We start from the raw sequence: 16,881 nt of genomic DNA, 5'->3' as shown, positions 1-16,881 counted from the left end.
TTAGATACAATCACAACAATCCACAAAAGAACTAATAATTGATAAGCTGGACTTCATTAAAATTAAAAACTTCAGTTATGAGAAAGACAATGTCAAAAGAGTGAAAAAAAATTAGCCACAGAACAGGGAGAACATTTCCACAAAAGACTTATCTGATAAAGGACTGGTATCCAAAACATACAAAAAACTCTTAGAGCTCAACAATAAGAAAATGAACAATCTGATTTAAAAATGGGCAAAGATCTGAACAGGTACCTCACCGAAGAAGATAAACAGGTGGAAAACAAGCACATGTAAAGAGGCTCAATGTCATACATCATTAGGGTACTGCAAATAAAATAACAATGAAATGCCACATATACCTATTAAAATGGTTAAAATCTAAAACACTGACAACATTAAATGCTGGCAGAGATGGAGCAAAACAAAGTCTCATTCATTGCTGGTGGGAATGCAAAATAGTACAGTCACTTTAGAAGACAGTTTGGCAGTTTCTTACAAAATTAAACATAATTCTACCATACAATCCAGAAATCATGCTCCTTGGTATTTTCTCAAAGGAACTAAAACTTTATGTCCACGTAAAAGCCACATGAATGTTCACAGCAGCTTTATTCACAACTACCGAACTTTGGGGAGTACCCAAGATATCCTTCAATCAGTGAATGGATAAATGAACTGTGGCACGTCCAGACAATTGAATATTATCCAGCACTGAAGAGGAATGAGCTATCAAGCCACAAAAAAACATGGGGGAATCTTAAAAGCTTATTTCTAAGTGAAAGAAGCCAATCTGAAAAGGTTACATGATGTGTGACTCCAAACATGACATTCTGGAAAAGGCAAAACTACAGAGACAAGATAACGATCAATAGTTGCCAGGAATTCAGAGAGAAGGGAAAATGGATGAATAATCAGAACATGGAATTTTTAGGACACTGAAACCATCCTGTGTGACTCTATAATGATACATACGTATCATTTATTTGTCAAAGGCCACATAATGTACAACACAAAGAGTGAACCCTAGTGTAAACTATGAACTTTAATTAATAATCATGTATCAATATTGGCTAATCCACTGTAACAAGTGTACGAAACTGATGCAAGATATTAAAAGGGAAAACTCTGAGTGGTAGCTGGGGTATGTGGGAACATTCTATACTCTCTGCTCAATTTTTCTGTAACCTAAAACTCCCCTCCCAAAATAAAATCTGTTAATTTGAAAAAGCAAACAGGGGCACCTAGGCAGCCCAGCTGGTTAAGCATCCTAGTCTTGATTTCCGCTCAGGTCATGATCTCAGGGCCGTGAGATAGAGCCCTATGCTGGGTTCCATGCAGGGCGTGGAGCCTGCCTAAGATTCTCTCTCTCTCCCTCTATTTCTACTCCTCCCAGCCCACCCCCTCTCTGTCTCTCTCTCAAAAACAAACAAATAAACAAATAACAAATATATATATGATAAATATAAAAAATATTTTTAATTAATTAAATAAATAAAAATTAAAAGTAAAAAGGCACAGTCAATTATTTTAAAAATGACTAATAATAAAGCCTAACATTAAGAAGAAGAAATAAATTTTAAAATTCATGATGTGCTTAGAATTCTGCTTGAACAGAAAGCCAACTGAGGTTTTAGTGAGAAGAGGAGTCGGCAGCCTGCGCTGTTTAAATAAACTCTGGACAGCTTTCTGATAACCTCTCATTTGGCTGCTCCCAACACAATTGTGTTTACAGTAAACACTAGGATTCTACTACTAGTGGAGCTCTGAAATTATCTTCCTTATCTGCTTTTTACTTTAACTGCAAGCTCTAGAAAGCCTCTCTTTCTTCCAGACTCAAAAAGCAAGTAATTGAATTAAATGTATTTCGTTAAATGTTACCAAGGACTAAATTCTACTTCTCCCTTTGTTAAATAACAGCGCTCTGCCAGTCTCTCCAAAACCCAGCAGAATTCATAATTGTACCCCTACTCCCAGAGAACTTAGCTCTCACCGCTAGTGAAACATTTTTCACACTGTGTGTCAGAGTACGGATCCGGCCCATCCCCTCTGCTGGGAGCCCCTGAAGACAGGGAGCGCCAATCATCTCCCCATTCAGGCCTCACAACTAGAAGGAGGCCTTCCCAACAGGACCTGTCTAGATCTAAGTGATGGGGATCTATTTCAAACGAACCCCCTAACCTGCCCAGAAAGTGAAGCCAGGGTTGCTGGCTTTAGGTGGTGCTGCCTCTGGGGTCATGGGTGTGTGTGTGTGTGTGTGTGTGTGTGTGTGTTGCCTCTGGGGTCATAGGTGTGTGTGTGTGTGTGTGTGTGTGTGTGTGTGTGCCCCTGGGGTCATGGGTATGTGTGCGTGTGTGTGCGTGTGTCTGTGTCTCCCCCCTCCTTCATCTCACTTCCTGCATCTCCCTGCACTAATCTTCTCTGTGTTAACTTTATTCTCAGAAAGGCTTTCCTTAAAGGATGGCAAAGCGGGGAAACTAGCCACTCCAGCTTAACAAACCTACGAAAAGGAAAATGGTCTTTTCAACAGTGGTCAGTTTTCACAATGGTCAGTGAAAATACGGAGTCCTCCATAAACCCATCCTTGTGACCCTGACTAACCACACTTATGTCACATGCCCTTGACAGAGCCAGTGAGGTCACCTCCCCTTACCATACAGGCTGACAACAAAGGAAGGGTGACTAACTGCCCAGGGAAAATCTGAAAGGGGTAAAGGGATGGTGGGCGGGTGAGGTCAACAGACGGTCACTATTTGACGGGGTCTCAAGACTGCTGACGCGCTCCTGTCTGGTGAGTTTCATGGACTGTTCATGATGTCTAATGCTGAGTTACCCCCTGAAGACCCAACAGCTTGTGTTCTGTGCCTCTACTGTGGGGAGAGCACACGTTCTCAGAAGGAATTATCCCCACCTTCCTGCATCAGTTCATTCTGCTGGTCTACCGTCAGGCCATTCTGCATTACTCTATACTCCTATTATTTTCAGGACACTTCTTTTCTCCTGTGCTACGGGAGTATCTTCATGCCAAATGCTTGCACTGCCAAAAATGAACATGTTGCTAGCTTTTGTCTAAGGGGAGATAAGAGTAAGTAAAATCTTGCCACGCAAACCAGGGCCGAAGCGCCCCCACCAGAAATGGCAGGTCTCCGTGACTCCCCGCTTCCCAGTGTGAAGACAAGAAGGAGGGAAAGTCTGAAGGCACCAGCGTGAGCCCATGCTTTCTCAAGAAGAGGGTTTCTCTCCAAAGTCAAGCCAAGATCACCGTGGTTGTTATGGGGAGCCTCTGGCTGGGGCCTCTTTCATACACGGTGCTAAAGACTTGCTCTTCTCTGAAAGAGGAGAGGAAGATGGGCAAGGGGACGGGGCAGAGGACGAAGAAGAAAGATGACGATTCACCGCGCACGGAGATACGTCAGGATCTACCAGCCTTGTCTGCAATGCTAGGACTCTCTAATAACTGGGAAGGGCTATCTGGGGCTGTTCCAGAAACATGTTCTGGAATAAACCAAACAGCCTTTCCCCAGCTGACCCGATCCGCTTCATTCAGCCTCTCTGATACTAACCTGATTTTACTTAGTTAGCGTCTGTCTCCGGCTTTCACAGGAGCTTTCTTTTATGGATTTTCCATCCAGCAAATGTTTCTGTTCCACGGCTGGCCAGATCCGGCCACAGCAGCATGCTTGGCCACAGACCACAGCAGCTCACCCACAGCAGCTCCGACCTGCAGGGGAAAAGCCAGAGCCATTGGACGGATTCATCAACTCTCTCTCTCTCTCTCTCTCATTTGTCTGTGTTTGGCAGGATAACCCCAAATGTTTTCCAACTGTTTAAAGTCATTAATGAACAGAGACAACAGCAAGTAAGGTGTCCAAAGGACAAGTCCGGGCTATCCTAAAGGACTGAGGCATTTAATCATTATTGAAAAGGTTCGGCCAAACGATTAGACTCTGTTTGTGGAAAATGCAAAAGCCAGATGTTTTAATTAACCACAGAAAACACAAGCTACAACTAAAATTTCATGAACACAGTGATCTGCCCTGTGGAAAACCACAGGAATGTTCTGGCAAGGCTCAGTCTGAATTCTTGGGACACAGAGGGCTAGAATCATTCCCCTTAGGAACTCGAACAGAAAATTAACTTGCTCAATATGTTTTAAAAAGTAAAATGAAACCCAGATTTAATCTCAATCAAATATAAAAACATTTCAGGACTTCAAAGGGCACCACGGAAAGACACATAAGGGAAGGTCATAAAGAATTCCAATGTGGTTCGGGATTTAGAATGCATTTTCGATGCAAAGCAAATGGTGTAACAGAAAATTTTATAGGCTAAATAATCCAAAAGGGGAAACTAATCATCTTTCATTTCCCAATGGAAAAAAATGACATATTAAACCAATATTCAACAAGTAAATTATAAATATTATCAAATGCATCATATATTTGGGCAAAAGGAATTTAACCATCCTCCTTCGTGCCAAAGCTGTGGCCTAGCCCACGCCAGCAACCATGCTTCAGCTTGAGGAATGAAGGCGTCTAGAAAAACAGTGTTAAAATAACTTCTGCTCACTGATATTACAGCTAGCAATTCTGGTACAGAAAGCCAAAGTGAGGAAACCTTAGAAAAGCAATCAGTGAACTATTAAAACAAATAAATTAGGAAGTCCTCATTTGTTCATTATACTATTCAATATGACAACATCTATATATGCTAACTATTGAAAAGTCTGTTCAAGAGGGAACAGGACAAATGTTATTTTCAGATACTAGGACTACAATTCTATTTCTGTAAGGCAAAACAGACCCTGTCACAAGAGTGCCAAGCATAATATTACATTAATCTCCACCTTCTCTTGAAAGCTCGGGCCCAAAAATCATCTTGAAAGGAGCACAGGAAAGTTATATATGTATGGTATGATCCCAATTTTTTTCTACAAACTAAGTATATAATTAAAGACACAAAAGTACGATGAAAGAACTATTTCTGGGTCATGGAATTAGAAGCTTATTTGTCTTTCCTTCTTGGTGTTTTCCAAATTTTCCACAACTCCTATGTATCATTTACAGAACCAGAATATTTTTCAATAAGATTTTTATTAAACATGATGGGGACACAAATCAGCAACTGGTGCCCCTCTTATATTGGCCTGATCTGTGGGTTTCTTCTCATTTGAACAATAAGAGCTAATAAATTAAGAAGTCTTCATTTATCTGAGCTCAATAATTCCTAATTTAGACGTTCAAAACCCAAGTGTCCAAATAACATTTCCAGGGCCAAAGAACACTAGTTTCCTAGAAGTAAGAAACGTGTGTTTGTTTACTGCAAACTTGCCACAAAGAGACAAGAAAACCATAGGTATTTTCCTCCTTTAACTGATTGCATCCAAACCTCTCTATCACTGACCATACCCTATTAATTTTTGCTTAATTAAAAAGAGCGCCTCCTGGTGTTACTTACTGTCTCACAGGAGCCCAACCCTCGTGAACACTTGACCCCCTCCATTTTTGACACTCTCGGCATCCCAGAAAACACAAAACACAGTGGTGGAATTGTAACACTAGAGGACGTGGCAAGCCATCATTCCTAGAACCCCAAAACTCCCTCAGATTACAAATGAAGACCCTGGATGCCCTAAGAGTCTCAATGGCTTTCCTGAGGCCACGCAGCAGGGACGAGAGGATCAGGGATCAAAGCCCAGATCACCTGCCTTCACTCTGACCCAGGCCTCTTCCCACGGCAACGTGGCTCAGCAGGCACACTTCAAAATACAAGTTGGTAGGAAACACGCACACATTAAATTCATACCCGCAAAACCAGAAGAACAAGACAGACATTTGTTCCACCAAAAATGAAATGCATGCAGGGGGAAAAAATAAAAAAAAAAAAACAAAGACTCAAGTGCAGACTAAAAAAGATGTGGTGGCTGTGCCCGGAGCATGCTCAATCAGAGAAACAATGGTCGCACTGTGCTCAGGCAGCAGGTGTCCTGACCAGAAACTGCCGATCACACTGAAAGCTCGCTGGTCCTACTACTTGCCCTGTGGACAACAGCGCATGTCCACAGCTCAAAGCAGGACAAAAGGTTTTCAACAAGGGAACGCAATCCTTGCCCTGAGCCCACCTGCAAGAGGTAAGAAGGATGGGTGCTCACCCCACCCACTGGAAACAAGTGACGCATGATGGCATTGGGTCACAGCCTCTTCTCGACCAAATGACCCAAATCATAGTGCGGAGACATGAGTGGTTTCAAAAATCAACTAAGTAAGAGTCGCTGAGAAATAACCCAACAAAATCCTAATACTTCCTGTCTTCTGTCTGATACAAACCTCAGAGAGGGAGCAAGATTTCCCTCTTTTCTCTGAAGTTATTTGAAATGCTGCTCACCCCTACATCTTTCTTTTTTTTTTTTTTTAATTTTATTTATTTTTTTATTTTTTTATGTGGATTTTAATTTTTTTTCGAATTTATTTATTTTCAGAAAAACAGTATTCATTATTTTTTCATCACACCCAGTGCTCCATGCAAGCCGTGCCCTCTATAATACCCACCACCTGGTACCCCAACCTCCCACCCCCCCGCCACTTCAAACCCCTCAGATTGTTTTTCAGAGTCCATAGTCTCTCATGGTTCACCTCCCCTTCCAATTTACCCAAAAACCCCTACATCTTTCTTAACAGCCACCTGCAGCATCCCCGCCGCCCCAATCAGAAACCCGAGAGTCCCACACGATGTGCATAGTCTGAAAAGCTGGGGGAGAGAAGAGGACGGATGTCAAACGCTCCCTGGAAAACCTGCACGGAGCGCTTTGCTCGAGAGCCTGTCCTACTGTGCAGCCGGACAACAAAGGCATGGGCTGTGAGGCTGCTAATAAAAAAAAAAAGCCCCGTCGAGGGAGAATGTGATCTCGCTTTGTAAGAGCCAGAACAAACATGACAGCTCGTCTCGCCTCATTTGAGAAGCCAGGCACCCGGAGAAAAAAGAAAATGCAGGGTTTTGTTTTGGTTTGGTTTTTTGTTTTTTCATCCACGCAAAATTGCTCCTCGAGTCCCTACCGTCCATTCCCATGGCTGGATCCTGGAGGAAACACAATACTGGCAATTTATTTATTCCCCTCGATGTCTCTGTTCTAATATTCAAGGTCAATGTCCACAGCGGGCAAAGGGAATTAGATTCGTGTTGCTGTGTCGCAGTGAAATCAAAGCTTTGGGGTATTGTTTGAGTAACTCTCTAAAGTTATTTGTAAGGTAATGATGGTTACGTCCAGATGCAGTGGTCTGAGAGGATTAAATCTCACCCACTAATCCAATCGGACAGAATCTTGCTGGAGCTACCAAATGATCTTTCCCAACAGAAAAGAAACATAAATTAGGATTAGATCAGATTTCACAGATTTGGAAATTCTTTCTTGAAACCTCGGCTGCGTGTTACTCCGTCTTTAGCTTCAGTAGAATGCCTTTGGCAAAATGTGCACCCAGACGTTTGCCACAATTTGAGACTCTTCAGTGTTTGGCCGGCGTTGTATTTTTGCTATTCTAATATCACCGGGAAGGTTTCTCCTTCTTGAGCTCGAGTCCAGAAATACCAGCCAAGCCAATTCAACACTTCAGAAATTTCTATCTCAAAATGACCCGCAGGACCAGGCAAAAATACACTGGAGAACATTCCTCTCACCACCTTGGAAATTTTATTTTAAAGACTGATTGATTTGAGAGAAAGAGAGAGAGGAACAGAGGGAAAGAGACAAGCAGAACCTGCACTGAGCTCAGAGCCCGATGCGAGGCTCGATCCCACGACCCCGAGATCATGACCTGAGCCAAAACCAAGAGTCAGGTGCTTAAGTGACTAAGCCACCCAAGCTCTCCTGGAAATTTGACTTTAAAAACGTAGATTCACAGTATTAATCAATTTACACCTTAAAATGTTTGGGAGAAAAGAAGATTGCATTAAAATTTTTTGTTTGGTTGGTTTTTTCCCCCAAAAAGAATGCATAACAGGCACCCATCACAGGCAAGTTAGAAAGATCTATTATGAATAATCCAACAGGCACCCAACAAAAATTGTCACTGATGGGGAGGCCATTAGGTAATTTGGAAAGGTTTCATATGGTAACTTCCCCTCTCATGCTCTCAAGGACATAGGGTTTCCACTCCAGGAGCAAAGAGCGGGAATTTAGGCTTATTAAGGTTTTAAAGGCTGTTCTGGAAAGAACAGGGGATGAAGAAATGAGCAGATTAAGAGCTTGTAGTCCTAGCTCTGCTACTTAGGACCTGCGGCTTTGTGGAATAACTAATTTAACCTTTTTAACCTTTGTTTCCTCATTTGTGAAACTGGGGTGGTACTCTCAGCCAAGTCCCCGGGATTGCCAACTGATAAAACCAAAGAAGAAAACATTATAGAAACTTAACACTATATGTTCATTCAACAAATATTTACTAAGAAACGGCAATGCTGTCAGATAAGGCACTGAGGACCCAACCATGGAGAGGAGACCCAGTCCCTTCCTACAAGGACTTTTAAACGAAGATTTTACTTAATTGAGAGAGAAAGAAAGCAGGGGTAGAAGTAGAGGGAGAAGGACAAGCAGACTCAAGCTGAGCTTGGAGCCCAACTGGGGGCTCGATCCCAGGACACTGAGATCGTGACCCGAGTCGAAGGCAGAGCTTAACCGACTGAGCCACCAAGCCAGCGCCCCACTTTACATGGTTCTTGAGGAAGTTTCGCAGCACAAAGTGGTAGATGTCATTTTTAGTCTGGGTTGTCCAATTGGTTTTGTTTTTTTTAAGATTTTTTATTTATTTATTTGACAGAGACAGACACGGCGAGAGAGGGAATGCAAGCATGGGGAGTAGGAGAGAGAGAAGCAGGCTCCCCACTGAGCAGAGAGCCTGATGTGGGGCTCGATCCCAGGACCCTGGGAGCATGACCTGAGCCGAAGGCAGCCGCTTAACCCACTGAGTCACCCAGGAGCCCTGGGCTGTCTAATCGTTGTTAGTCCATTCCTTTATATACTTTTCTTGAGCACTTACTATGTGCCAGGCACTATCTAAGTGCTGGGAATTAAAAGCACTGACCAAAATTTCCACCCTGATAAAGTTGACATTTCAGTCATTCCTCATTCGTATGAAATGTAAAATCTATGAACTAAATAGAGGAAGCAGCCAGGCTGTTTCTGCAGCAACCCCTCAATTCCTTCCACCAAAAGACCTCCACACCAAAGTTAAAAGGAATATTCTAGCTGATCTAGATACAGTAAACATTTTCCTTCTTAATTTCCAGACCACATTTTACAATATTCCAAATAATCTACTGCCATTATATGAACTACTTGGTGTGCTCTACTTGGTGTGAGGGACTACAATCTGTGTGTGTTGGCCTGGAGTAATGCACTCTCTCTACACTGTCCCTGTCCTCCCCCCTGCCCACCCCCACCCCAGGAAAAAGAACACTTGCTGGAATCCATCCAGTAACAACCCTGGTTTTAACAAGGGGAATATCAGTTATTTTAGAAGCATTTCCTGGAGCAGTCATTTTTTTTTAAAGAATAAAAGAAGTGGAATTATTTATTTTAGAAACGAAACTGAAGTTCAATTTTAACATGCCAAATGTCTGCCTTAGCAAAGTTTCTTTTTTAAATCTGTTTCATTACAAAAATAAATAAAAAGGGCCTGAGAACTAGGCTGTCCAGGACACTGTCAACCCAACTGTCTAAAAATTCGGTATGGGACAGAGCAGAAGGGGACGATGAGAGAGGGGAAGACAAGTAAGAAGGGAGGCCATCAAGATCCACACATGGACCCGGATTTATAACCGGAAAGCTCACGTAATCGACAAACAGCAAGAGCCAATGTTCAAAATAAGGTTTAGCATGAAAAAAGCAAATATCCAAATATAAATGACCAAAATAATACACAACCTCAGGGGAAGGCTTCTGAAACCTGGAGTTCTTACCAAAAATACGAAGTCCAAAGCCCAAGTACCCTGACATACATACCAGGTCTGGGGGAGTGTCTGGGAAATCTTTGTTTTTTTTTTTAATCTGTCCCTACATGATGGTAAATGCAGAGCCATGATTGGGAACCATTGGTTTTACTCTATTGCCCTATAGAAAAAAGTATGGATTACTTCTTTTTTTTAAGATTTTATTTATTTATTGTACAGAGAGAGAGAGAGAAAGAGAACGTGCATGTGGTGGGGAGGGGCAGAAGGAGAAGAGAATCTTAAGCAGATGCCACAGTGAGCACGGAGACCAATGCAGGGCTCGATCCCAGGATGCCGAGATCATGACCTGAGCTGAAATCAAGACTCTGGTGCTTAACCTACTGCACTACCAGGCATCCCTGAAATACTTTTATCATAATAATGGGTAACTGTCTTGCGAAGAGCTTTCCATGAATCCTCACATTCATCCTGAAGTGGGAACTATTATTATATGCCTATTTTTAAACAGGGAAATTTGAGGCATAAAGAAGTTCAAGGAACTTGACTAATGTTACCTGGCTTTAAAATCAAAGGCCTGGGATTGTTCACTCAGGTCAGCCCCATATTTTCTTAGCATCTGGTGAACACTAGCATGCCAAGTCTCTTCCGCTCTGTAGTCTTAGGATGGCCTATGGCTACCTCATCTGTAACGTAATGTAGGCATTACAGTTTTTCACACAGAGCTTAAAACCCAAAATTCAGTCAAATTCTGCATTTAAGATACTGTTCTAGAAATCAGGTACGAAGTATGATCTGTTTAGAGCATTGGGAGGTATCTGGTCAGGTCTGCAGAGTTATCTTAATGACCTTCCAACTGGAGATTAGTAAAGGGTACACTTCTGATCTTAGGAGATGGATGCTCCTTCATCAACACGAGATTTACCTAGAAAGAAGATGGACACAACAAAGTCCAGCTCATTAGGAATTACTGTCAAGGCCTTCACACAACACCTTCTAACAACTTCAGGATTTTGTTTGCATTACTGCATCTTCCCAGACTGCCCTGCCCTCCCACTCAGAGGTGCCAAGCGTTCGTCCTCTGAAGCCCAGCCCTGATACGACCTCCTTCTGGAAGTCTCCTTGGATGCCCTGGCAGAAATAATTATTAATGCCTTGGTGATTGTCAGTGCTTCCCCTATCACACAGAGCAGGCTGACACTTACTTCAGGAATACATAAGCCTTATCTTGAAAGGGTCTTTGCAACATCTCACCTCCTCACCCTTATTCTCAGGTGGCCCCATGTCTTCCCGGTTCTTCCTCACCTCTCTCAAGGCTCTTCCTCGGGCTCCTCCTGAGGCTCCCTTCTGTATGACCACTAGAATACCAACGGGGTTCATGAAGGCTTCATTCTGATTCTCCTCATACTTCATACAAATCTTTTGGTGACTTCAACCACATTGCCAGGCCCAGCTACAGGGTACTCTGATGACTCCCATATACCCATGAAGTACATCCCCCAGTCATTCAGCAAACATTCATTGAGACGTACAGTAGGTCAAGTACACACCATGCTTTGTCTCCAGGCCAGACCTTTCCCTTGACTGCTCTATGCCCAACCTACATGAATCACCACTCCTGGACACCCAGGCCATTAATATTCTAACCCCAAATGGCCACCAGCCTAAGAGGCACATTTCTTCACATGTTCACATAGGTAATATTGAGATGTGTCTTCTAAGAAGGGCATCTTGAAAAATTCTGGCAATAGGGGTAGGTGCCTGACTAGCTCAGTCCGTGGAGCATGCAACTCTTGATCTCAGGGTGGTTAAGTTTAAGCCCCACCTTGGGTGTTAGAGATTGCTTAAAAATAAACTCTTAAAAAAAAAAGTCAGGCAATGTTTTCCTTAAAATTTTTTACGCATAGTATAATGGTGGCTCTTACAAACAATGGCATCTTAAAATGAACAGCAAAGATTATCTTAATGTATTTCCCTTCCATTGTTCTACAACAGTGCTGTTCACCAGAATTTTCTTCAATGGTGGAATTGTTACTCAATACAATAGTAGCCTCTAGCCACATGTGCACTGAAATGCGGCTAGTATGACTGAGGACAATTTTCATTTTTTATTTTTAAATTAAAAAACAACTTCAAAAAACTTTAATTTTAATCTACATGTTTATCAATTTATCACTCCTTTTTGCATCTCAGCTCTTTCTCCTAGAACCACTTTCTTCTTCCTGAAGTTTTAGAAGTTTCTTAATAAAGGTCTGCTGTGACAAGTTTTAGGTTTTTGGAAAGTCTATTTTGCCTTTTTCTTGAATGGCAGTTTTGCTGATATACAATCAGGAGTATTTTCTTTTATGTTGAGAAGTCAGTGTATTATTCCCTTGATGAACAATCAGCCTTTTCTTTTTGGGTATTCTTAAGATCATCTTTATTATTTTGGTGTATTTAAGTTTTCCTATACGTAGACATGGATTTCTTTTTATTTATCCTAATTAGGTTATTTTGTACTTCCCTTATCTGTCCATTAATTACTTGAATTTAAGGAACACTGGTCATTTATGTCCTTCATAAACCCTCTCTGGATGTTATACACCAGATCTTCAAATTACCAAATTATTTCTAATTACCAAATTATTATTTCAACAGTTACAATTTTTTCCTTAGGTGTTGTTTTTGTTTGTTTATATTTTTCCAAATCTGCCTGGTCAATTTTCTTTTCAGCAACAACAAAAACACCTAGATAGATACTGCTCTTGGATACACTCTTCCCCCCTCATCCCCCCATTTTATTGAAATATAATTGACATATAACATTGTTATCAGTTTAAGGTGTTTAAGGTACAACATAATGATTTGATATTTATATATATTGCAAAATGATTACTAAAGTAAGTTTCATTAACGTCAATCACCTCACAGAGTTACCAATTTTTTTCTTCTGATAAGTATTTTTTTTAATATTTCATTTATTTGGGGGCCACACATGGAAAGGAAGGGGAGGGGCAGAGAGAGAAGCAGACTCCCCGCTGAGCAGGGAGCCAGATGTGGGGCTTTGATTCCAGGACTCTGGAATCATGACCTAAACCTAAGGTAGAAGGCAGACACTGAGCCGACTGAGTCACCCAGGTAACTCCTCAATGAGAACTTCTAAGATCTATTCTCTTAGCAACTTTCAAATATAAAAAAACAGTATTGTGAACTCTAGTCACCATGCTATGTATTATAGCCCAGAACTTATTTATAACTAGAAGTCTGTACCTTGACCACCTTCCCCATTTCCCCCACCCCTCTCCTCTAGCAATCACCAATCTGTTCTCTGTTTCTATGAATTTGGGGTTTTTTAGTTCCACATATAAGGGAGAACATACAATATTTGTCTTTCTCTGATTTCTTACACTTAACATAAAGCCCTCATGGCCCATCCAAGAGGTCACAAATGGCAACATCTCCTTCTTTTTATGGCTACATAATATCCCTGGTTAATTTTTATTTCATGATTTGTGATTAACTATTCTCTTTCTTAAAACATTTCAAACATTATTATTTTATATTCTATATCATAATTTTTTTTAAACGATTTTATTTATTTATTTGAGAGAGAGAGACAGTGAGAGAGAGCATGAGCGAGGAGAAGGTCAGAGAGCGAAGCAGACTCCCCATGGAGCTGGGAGCCCGATGTGGGACTCGATCCCGGGACTCCAGGATCACGCCCTGAGCCGAAGGCAGTCGTCCAACCAACTGCGCCACCCAGGCGTCCCTATATCATAATTTTAATATCTAAAGTTCTCAGGGTTCTAAATGTTCTGGTATTTTTGTTTATTTCTGGTGACTCTCACTCTTGGTGGTTTGTTTTCTAGAAGAACTAGAGATGTTTTATTCTGAACTCATGTTTGGTTGATCTGAGGAGAATCCTAAGGTCCAAAGAAGGGATACCTTCCTCCAGAAAGGAACTGCATTTGCTTCTGCCAAAAGCCAACAGGCATGACCTACCTGGGTCACCTTGGGTTTTTTCCAAGGTCCTCATGGAATGCAGGTTGTTCCACTTGCCACACACCAAAGGCTTAGTCTCCAACCACAGTTGTGATAACAGCATTTGCCTCTGTGGCCACCTATCTTTTGTGGTTGTTTATACACAAAGCTCTCAGCTTGGGTTGGATTTTCCCTTTGGTGGTTGATCTAACTGAGGTAGGAGATTTTGGAAATGTCTTAGCTTCTGGATGCCCATAAGTATATTAAAAAAATATTTTAATCCAGATAACAATGGGGAAGTGTGCTAGAGTATCCAAAACCAGTATACTGCTGGAAACCTAAGTCCCCTAGTACTGATCTTCCCCCCAAACCTACTTTTTGTCCTTTGTTCTACATTTTGCTCAATGGCACCATTCAAGTTCATCCAAATCTGAAACCCAATATGGCAGATACCAATGACCCCTCTCTTCCCTTCACTGTCCCATGCACTAATAGTTACCAAGTTCCAAATCTTGCATGATCAAAAATGAGCTTGCATTTTATCTTTCTGATTGGCATGGCCCCTAGTAGTATAATTTTAATCATCAAACGACAAGTAAAAAAATAAATGAAACTAAATTAAAACCCAAATCACGCATTCCTGCCAAAAGATGGTGCTTTATGTGAAGGAAGCTTCGAACACAGGGAAGCGGAAGGAGAACTGAGTTTCATACAGATCCCAAAAGAACTAGAACTTTGGCATCAGAACCATAGTCACATTTCCAAGGGGAGGTTTAATTTTAGCCAAACAAAATTATGTCACAATAAATTAATGTTAATTTGCATTTTACTGGCTTTGTAGTTGTGCTTAAATTTACTCTATAAATTTGTCATTGTTTTATAGTTATGTAAGAGCTGAAGCGTAAGGAGTTTATACCTACTTTTATGTTCGAGTCTATTTCAACTACTTCACAATAAGAATATTTATGTCAGTACTGGGGATTTGTGAGAAATTTTTTCCTGTAAATAAAGAGGTCCATAAATTATTGAAATTTAAGGACTGCTGGTCTTTATATTCTTGACACCTTTGATAGTCGTCATTCTCTCCATAAATGAATACAGAAAAATGGAATATAACAGCACAATCAAGACATCATTTACTAAACTCCAATTTCTCCCCCAATTCTCCAGCTGTTGGAATTAGCTTCAAACGGATGAATCTTTTAAGGCAGGAGGCTTTGTTTCTTTCCTCCAATAGTGGCAGTTTTTAGGATTTAAGACAAATGCTCTCCCCAGGTCCTATAATCACCCACTTCTACTCGAATCCATAAAATGGCACAAATGTACTGGCAACAGCGAATGAAATGTGTCAAACAAACGACGGTCCTCGCCTTAAGGAAATCCATTTCCTGATTACGTTTCAATGACCGGGAATTTAGGTGAGTACAGCATTGTTGTTCTGAATGAGTACAAGAAATTCCCAATCATTTCTTTTTAACTTCAGTACTCTTATTCTGTATGGGCTGATGGGCTCTAGTTCCTTCAACCTTCATGTATTTCATTTTTAAAAGTCTCTCCCACCAAGATAAAACTTTCTCTTCAACAGACTGGCCTATGTGTCAACATCTTCTATTTCTCCTCCTACAGGGTCCGACTCCATCAGAACCAGAAGGGAAGTCATGGCCTACCCGGGCCATCTGTTACTGGGTAGAGAACTCTGGAGCCCAGGATGTTGAAAAGGCTCTGATGGGCACAGCCCAGAATCTGGTTCGACCCAGTCTCGCCCACCCAGTCCCACTCTGTAACTCCTCTGACTCATTTGAAACCACAAGTAGCTTGAACTAGGACTTCAATTTTATGACTTTGGTCATCATTAAACTTTTGTTGTTTTTAACAATCCAAAGAATTGGGTCATTTGCTAATAATAGTAACTTGAGGATATCCACGGTATATGAAGAAACAACTTGAGTTTCAGTAAAAAAGTTTCTCAAATTCTGAAACCTCATTCCAGGAGTCTTTTTGGAAGTGTTTTGTTTTTTTTCAATGTTTTCATCTTTGTTTTTTAATCAGAGCACATTTACTCTAGGAGAAAATGAGATTGCCTGATTATTCAAAGAGAGAAATAGAACATTTTACTGAGAATTTAAAAACAACACTGTGACTACATGTAACTCTAATTCAGTAGCTCTCACATTCAGATCTAGGTCGGGGCAAGAATATGCATTTTTTAACTGAATTATAGTTAACACACAATGTTACCTTAGTTTCATGTGTACAACGCAGTGATTGGAGAGCTCTGTACTCCATGCTCTGCTCACCACGAATGTGGCTACCATCTGTCACCACACAACATTCTTACAACAACACTGACTGTATTCCCTAAGCTGTGCCTTTTATTCCTGTGACTGCTTCATTCCATAACTGGAAGCCTATACTTCCCACCCCTTCACCATTTTGCCCATTCTCCCACCACCCCCTCCCCTCTGGGAACCTTCTGTTTGTTCTTTGTATTTTGGGGGTCTGCTTCTGCTTTTTGTTTATTCATTTGTTTTGATTTTTAGATTCCACATACAAGTGAAATCATATGGTATTTGTCTTTCTCTGACTTAATCCACTTAGCCTAGCACCTTCTAGGTTCATCTATGTTGTTGCTAGAATATACATTTTCTTTGAAGAATCTATTTATTGATTTGGGGGTGAGGGGCAGAGGGAGGGGGGAGAGAGAGAGTCTTAAGCGGACTCCACACTAAACGCAGAGCCCCGCTCAAAGCTGTCTCACAACACTAAGATCACAACCTGAGCCAAAATTGAGAGACAGTTGCTCACCTGACTGCAAGACTATACATTTTTAACAAGCATGAGCGATGATAATGCTGGTGGTCTGCAGGCCACTTGAGGGCAAACACGGATCTATACAATTTAAGTTAATTTCGGTATTGCTACCTTATCAAGAAAGGAAGGCAAGGAAACGAAAGAGGAGAGAGTAGTAGAGTAAGAGAAAACCCG

General features: G+C 41.2%; 1 protein-coding gene across 10 annotated transcripts in view; it reads right to left on the bottom strand.

Moving 5' to 3' along the window:
• Window positions 1-16,881, bottom strand: part of APBB2 (amyloid beta precursor protein binding family B member 2) — a 374,503-nt gene that overhangs the window by 300,081 nt on the left and 57,541 nt on the right. For all 10 annotated transcript variants that reach the window (XM_044224322.1, XM_044224331.1, XM_044224328.1 and 7 more), the window contains exon 2: window positions 3,564-3,721. The gene's annotated coding sequence lies outside the window, so the exon portion shown is untranslated. The remainder of the gene's footprint in view (window positions 1-3,563; window positions 3,722-16,881) is intronic.

Source organism: Neovison vison, chromosome 11, assembly GCF_020171115.1.
Source record: "Neovison vison isolate M4711 chromosome 11, ASM_NN_V1, whole genome shotgun sequence".
In the NCBI taxonomy this organism is placed as follows: domain Eukaryota; kingdom Metazoa; phylum Chordata; class Mammalia; order Carnivora; family Mustelidae; genus Neogale; species Neogale vison.
The sequence above is the reverse complement of the archived record's forward strand: the minus strand, read 5'-3'. Positions and strand labels throughout refer to the sequence as shown.